Genomic DNA, 7,409 nt, shown 5'->3' with positions numbered 1-7,409 from the left:
TATATATATTGTATATACATCATATTTCACAAAAGTGTAGTCCAAATAACGCCCCACATCAAATTAAATTTAGTATCAACTCATTCCATATAGTATGCAAAACAATAAAAAATTATTTTTATGAGAATGTTATCAAAAATAAAATTGCTTTCTTTTCGATCGTAGATGCTTCAACGAATGATATAATAAATGAACTTTATTTTTATCATTCTTGACTTGATAATATCATCTCTTTTTATATATTAAGATTTTATATATATATATATGTATATATCAGAAAAATGGATAATCAAGATAAATGAAAAAGTCATATGTATACAATACATAATTATGTGAAATATAAGGAATATTATGTGTCTTATAATTTTTTAACTCTTTTGTTTTTGTGAGAAATTTTTTATTTATTTTAGAGTCAATCCTTTTTTAACAATAACATCTATATATCTATACTGCTAATTGTTAAGTTACGTGCAAAATTGAAACAAAAGTGTTTTTAAGAAAATGAATATATAGATAACAAAATTACACAGTCTTCACGTATATTTTATATTAAAAATTAAGAAATTATCTCTGCTAAGAAAAAATTGTTAACAAATTGATTAAAGAATCATTAAAAGTAGGATCACAGTTATGAAACATTTTGTACGACATGTCGTCGTATCGCATTTATGTTATCATAGAAAAAGGTATATCCCTTGAAATAAAAAACGCATTCTAGCAATAAGAATCAGATGATAAAAGATCGTCGATGTCGAATCTCAGGAATGAAGTTATTGATTAAGTTTGCCAGAGAGATGGTGAATCAAAATTGCCAGAGTAGTGAAGCGTAAGAGCAGAACATGTTCTACTTCCGTTTTCTCTCGTTTGTCAGCGTTTTACTCTTTTCTATTTCTTTTTTCTTTCTCTTTTTGTTCTCTCTTTTTTGTCTCCCTGTCTATGCCTCTCATCTTTTCTTATTCTTCATTCATTTTTTTAATTTCCATCTTTCTAATATTTTTTTCTCTTTCTTCCTCTCTCTTTAGTCGCTAGCTCTATTCTGTAGCGGGTGTTTATCGATCGTGTCGGCTCTATAAATAGATGCGCGGCACGTCGACGGTATTTAGCATTTCGCAACGAACTACTTGCGGCTGCGTGTAGCCTGCTTGTGACAAGTGGGTGACATGATGTTGGATTTCTCGGCGAGGAAAAGGTGACGGAGCCGCGTGGGACGTCATCTGAGCACAATACCCTCTTTCGCAGCGCTTATCATCTTTCGTCCACGATCCCTTCTTGAAAATGTATTTCTTCATGATTGACGAATGGCGAACGACGACAATATTATTTCAATGCAAAATAATGTCCTATAATAGGAACGTCAAACTGAGATCCGATGACTTTTCCTATGATATTTATAAGAACAATAATGACAATATTGATAATGACAAACAGTGATAAAAATGAGAAAAATATAACAAAATGCGAAAAGACTGCATTTATATTCTATAATATTAGATTGTTTATTTGGATTTGTAAGTGAAAGGATAGATTAATCACGAATAATTTTATCTAATTATAATAATAAAAGTTAGATTTTTAGTTTATAATTATTCTATAGCCTTTGGTAAATGATTGTTATATCGAAAAAAGCTTTTCAGACAAGTCGTCAATAAAAACTCGGTTCGCAATTTAAATGACTCGTTGAGTTTGTGGAAAAAGCGATTCAATTAATTTTAAGCTGACGAGTTTTCGCTTGTAATGAATTATGGATTATGTTTCCAAGAAGACAGCAATATTCATAGACAAAAAGCGATTTCGCGCGCTGTGTAATTCGGCTATCAAATTTTTTCTCGATATTCGATTTTTCTGTATTCTTTTTTATATTCTCTCTATATTTTTTCTCTATATTCGTTTTATTCGCATTTGCTTCTCTACTGTCACCCGTAATCTTGTCTGTAATCTTCTTTGTTTTTGAGAGGCCGACCACTATGCATCTCCGCTTTCATCTACTCACCACATTACGGATTTTTGGATTACCGATTTATTACTCGGGATCTCGTTACCCGGGAGATCAATTAGGTTGCCTTTATATCATGATCATATCACGCTCCACTAGACTGCACTATTCATTACTGTGATTTCTCAATTTTTCGAAAAACTGATTTCCATCGATTTAATTAAAATTAAAATATGTATCGCGTAAAATGTGATCGTTGTTGTGTATAGTTTAGCTTGCCGAAACTAATAATAAGAGATTCTAGAAAATAAAATTTTTTTAAAGCTAAAACTCTATTCTCCTTCGATTCATTCTCGATTTTTTCGTGTTCTGACATTTTCCACACCGGCTTACTTATCTGTTCGAAAAGATAAACGACGGGGTTCAACGGATTTACAAGAGATCGCGACCAGACGTGGGTGTCGTCAGGATGGAAAAGCGTGTGACAGAAGTGTACAGAAGTCGAGGCAACTTTGTAGAAATGCATACGACTAAGCAAACTTGTCGCGATTAAGGCCGGAACTCTTTTTCGAGGGCATGAGACTGGAAACTTTGTTTCGATAAGGTTCGCCTGCGTTCTCTGAGTAGGACATATTTGATAATGTCAGGCTCAGTTTGTTCGAAATATTGTGACATTAATGACGACAGTGCAAGTTTCGCGTAAAGAAGTTACTTTGGAGTTAGTTGAGATTTATTTCCGTTAAGTTGAAACTCATAATCGTTAATAGCGATAAATTCTAAAATTAAACGATGAGATATGAACATATTTGATTCTATAAATGTTGAAATGATTACTGAAAATTCTTTTAAATGAGATAAGAATATTCTGCTTCCACAATATACCATGAACAATCTTGTACGTGTATAGATACGAAGACGAAAATATCCTTTTTTTCTTCTTCTTTTTTAATTGAATAAAAGTAATATTAATTTTATTCAATCTCTCTCTCTTTCTCTCTCTCTTTAATTAATTTGAGAGAAATTCAGACTCGAAAATATATTATATTGACATTTTCTAAATTTTATAATTATAATTAAAATTAGAATTTAGAATTTTTTTACGTTTTTTTATTAAATATAATTAAGATTTTTAAGACGTGTACATTTATAATTTGTACATTTTTCCGAAGAATCTAAAGCTGTGTAAAATGAATTATGAAATAAATGTGAAATTACGCATATCATATCTATTATATTATTTGCATGCAATAATTTTATTAAGCATAAAATATTTTTGTTTTTTTCATAATATTAAAATACTTTTTCTAGAAAGAATGTAAAAAATTGTTCTATATTTTATTCTTTGATATAACATGATCTTCAATTGAGAGCTTACATTTGGCACGTTCGTTATATACGAGTTCGTTATATACGAGGGTATAGGTTTATTCCTATACCCTCGTATGATCGTGACTTGAATGTTTATACTGCCTCCGAAGAATCTTCTTTAAAACCATATCATTTATTATATAAATAATAAATGAATTGATCTTGTTATAATAAATACAAAAACATTTTGTCTATATATAATTTTTCTATCAAGAGATTGAAAAAAAACAAGACTACCTATATATTGAAAAATAGCTCTTGTTAAAATATTCTGTAGTGTTATTAATATTCATATTTTTATATTTTGACACTTCTATTATTTTTCACAGAAAGATCTCAAACTGTCAGTTCGATGTTGCGGATGGTCACTTCCGATCGAATCTGACTCCTAGCGATCTTTTTCTCAGCGAAGTTCTAACAAGAAACTATCGGAGAAAGGAGACTAGTAGCCGAAAGACGAGGCTAATGTAATCCTCTTTTCCTATTGATTGGCATACAGCTCGTTGCCATAGTTACCAAAATCTACAATCCTTTCATCAGGTGCCATTTATTAGACGAGCATTACTTGCTTGAGCTCATAAGCTTATAGTGATATTAGGAGAGCGCCGCAAACATCGTTCATAACAGCGAGCGAATTGCTCAAATAGCAGAGTTTCAGTTCTACATTCCATCGAATCCTATACATAAAGTTTTACGCAAATTTAGAGCAAGTTGTGCGTAAACAAATGCAGAACGTTCCATTGGAGTATGGCATGTCAAAAATGCATTTGTTTACATACAACTTTGCATTTATTCCATCAACGTATCATGATGTAGGTGAAACGTGGGATCTATTTTCCCACGTTTCACCACGGATCTCAAACGTGCGCAACCAAATTTAGTCACTTCGAGAGACTATCTATTCTTGTTGTTGAAAACGTTGCTTCAACATGAAACATTAACTGTTATAAAAGCCTGGCTATTTCTCGAGCTATAAAGGCCTCAGATTGCTCATCGAAAGTAAATACAAGTTAAATGAAAAAAGTTTTTATCTTCTTGCGATATTAAAAATTTAATTCTTAATCTCATTCGCGATCAAACACGTATAATTATCAGTAGAAATATTTATGTTTGTGTCAAAAGCAAATCATTATTGTATTAAATGATCAATATTTGATTGAAAAGAGTTTACGCGAAGTCAAAACTGATAGTATGAATAATTGTGTACTTTACTTATCGGATCGTACGTGAATTGAACGTGAATTATACGTGTTTGTCAATTCGTAATTTGAATATTTTTGTTTAAGATTGTTTGCAAGCGCACCCTATTTTCTCCATGCGCACAAAATTTAATTTTATATAATAAAAAAAAGAATAATTTCTATGAAATAATTATTAGGTGATGGCAAATTGATTTGATTTTTTTAAATAGAGGCTTAACAAAGAGCTAAGAAAATTATAAGATCTTCTTTAATCGTTTTCCTTATTTTAAACATACTGCTTCAGTAACATTTTCTATCGAATATTAATATTATTAATGCAAAAAGGGTGACTTGCGGACCTATTGTCGATCAGGCTATGTTGCGGCTGAAATGTTTGTGCAGTTAACTGCAGGTTTGCGCAAACATATCCCGCTACCGGACGTGAGTACACAGTAGCGACGTCATGTGTCGGACGAAGTGGGGCGTCGAAATCAATCGAACAAGCGAATTATTGTTCGGATGATGCGTGTATTCACACGGACATTGTATTCCACAAACACAGCGTTATCGCGCGTATCAGTAGGTTCCGTTCTTGTCCAGGTATGAAAAGAGCTAATTCTTATTTCATATTCTGATAAACATCAATTAATTTTGGACGTATTTCGTAGATTGCAATTATATTGCAGTTGTATTTACTTATCCTTCTCGTACATTTTTTCTTCTTTTTCTATAAAACGAATTTGTTCATTAAATTGAAAATTTTACGTTTATATGTATTAATATGATGGAAAATTAATTAAATATTTTTATAACAGAAGGGAATTTATTTAAATAATGCTGTTCTATATTTTCTATGTATATAAATTGAAATATGAATTAATAAATATTAATATATGAAACATGATATTAGTACATAAAATCATCAATGTATTAATTTAAAAAATGGAATAAATATATGAAGTATAATTATTCCACTTTTTAAATGATTTTCATTACTATAGCTTATTATACATAAATGTGTGTACTACATAAATAATTTAAAAGTATGTACCCTTTTTATATATTTTTTTTTAATTTCGAAGGACGATTAGAAAATCAAACAGAAATTATAATATTTTTTTTATTAAAAGCGAGACAATTTGAGTAGCGTCTTCAAACTGATTCCCTTTGGTAGATCGCAATTACAACAGTTAAATAAGTTAAATATAATTATGCTCGGTCTTTGGTCTGCATTAAATTAAACACAGCAGTGTGATTCCGGATTGCCTGTAAAATTACTTTTAAAGCTAATTTCAAATTTCGGGTGTATATATCTTTCTTATTACAACTGTGACTTTCCTTTGAGAGAACAGTCTCTGCGATCGATGTTTATTTCAGGAGTGACGAAAAACACTCTTACTTTGTGCGAACTTGAAACATTTTATTTAAATAATCATAATTATTAACATTTTTTTCGGTCATTTTCTTGTTTGTTCTTCTCTGATGTAGCTTGAAATTGAAGTTTCTTCTTGTTTAAACTATTTTTCTTTCGAAATATCCGCTCAAGATTCTGTGCCAATTGACGCAGAAATCATTTACGCGCCAGTGCACGCTGTTCATATTCATCTTCATGTTTCTCCTTGAATTCGTTGTTCAAATGGGCATTTATAACGCAATGTGTTAAACGAGAGAGAGAAGGAGGGAGAACAGAGAGACGCAAGTGCGAGCGGAAATTCAAATAAGAGCAGAATGAAAGCGCCGTGTGCGAACATGGAATAATGGAAGTAGCTAGCATTACGAGTTGGCACACAGTCGTTAAATTTTGTGTAGAACTATAACGCTTCAACAATTCAGCATTTCCTGATGAGAATCTGTATTAATAAATTTAATTAGACTGTTGTTTTTTCCTTTTAATTCATATTTTTAATTAGTATTATTACTTTTTACTCCATATTTAGTATCATTCCATTTTCAGAATTTAAGGATTCAAATCTTTTCGTAAATAACAAGACCTTCATTGAAATAACAGTTAAAAGGCTTTTACAACCTTTTTGTAATTCAATTATAATATGAACAATACTAATTTACTGAAATTTATTGATTTACACAATGATGAAAAAAAAATATAAAGGTAGCTTTATTCTATAATTTCCCAACTGTATATTCTTCTTCTTACAATTAATCGAAAAATGACAAATTCTGCAGCAACTATATTTAGTTATCTTTTAAACTTTTCGAAATTCATATTTCATCCGCCTGGACACTGTTGTGTTTTAGTGAAAGATTATTAATCTTTCCAAGCGAGATTATCTCAACAAGCTGGGTGGGGACAAGATTGCGAGGGTAAAGTGACCTGCTCTCCCAGTCCCGGTCGCGGTCATGAGCAGGTGCGGGCACCTGCCGGGTGAAAAGAGTGAGAGAGAGAGAGAGAGAGAGAATGAAAGAGAGGGGGAGGAGGAAGAAAGACAGCGATTACGATTTCCATGGTTGTGGAAACGAGAGAGAAGAACTCGCGTCTCGTAATCCGTGTGCTCCAAGCGCGTGCAGAAGCGCCAAGCTACCCCTGCTCGAGGTTGCGGAGGGTGGCGGAACTACAAGGTGGCGGGCAAAGGAGCCACAGTTGGTTGCGGGCTGTCGCCCTGAGAACAAGCACGCGCTCTTCCGCGTCCGGGTCACGACACGCGACCCTCGTGATCGCGTGATCGCGCGCGTTGCATATCGAATGGATCGTGCCGGCCGCGTGGCAGATCGGCCAAGCGATCGTCCCGTCGCACCGTGCATCAGTGCGACGGTCAGTCCGTCAAGGTCTCATGGACACGCAACAGCACGCCGTGATAGTGACGGTGACTTTTAATATATATATATATATATATATATATTTGTGTGTGTGTGTGTGTGTGTGTGTGTGTGTGTGTGTGTGTGTGTATATGTGTGTCTGTGTGTGTATG

This window comes from Atta colombica, unplaced genomic scaffold (assembly GCF_001594045.1).
Source record: "Atta colombica isolate Treedump-2 unplaced genomic scaffold, Acol1.0 scaffold228, whole genome shotgun sequence".
Taxonomy (NCBI): Eukaryota; Metazoa; Arthropoda; class Insecta; order Hymenoptera; family Formicidae; genus Atta; species Atta colombica.
This window is presented reverse-complemented; position numbering follows the sequence as displayed.